This window comes from Penaeus monodon, chromosome 22 (assembly GCF_015228065.2).
Source record: "Penaeus monodon isolate SGIC_2016 chromosome 22, NSTDA_Pmon_1, whole genome shotgun sequence".
NCBI classification, from domain to species: domain Eukaryota; kingdom Metazoa; phylum Arthropoda; class Malacostraca; order Decapoda; family Penaeidae; genus Penaeus; species Penaeus monodon.
The window spans coordinates 9,118,460-9,118,783 of NC_051407.1; positions in this window are offsets into that span (position 1 = coordinate 9,118,460).

Consider the following 324-nt stretch of genomic DNA (forward strand, 5'->3'; position numbering starts at 1 on the left):
ATTGAGAGACACTTGAAACTTTAATGACATGAATGATGAAACACTGCAATATGCAATCAAGAACCTGAATTTAACTGGTATACCGGTTAGTTTCTGTTTTAGTTATCATACCTATTACATTATAAAAATCACTTTAGTTCATATCAAACATAATCATTTATATGCACACTAACATAATCAAACTATCTAATCATAATATATTTCCAAATCCCACAGGACACCATCACTTATTCATTATATCACAGCAAATACACACGGAAAAAAAATCTAAACCTATCGATCACAAAATATACAGAAAGAAAACAGCGAAAAAAGTGACAATCC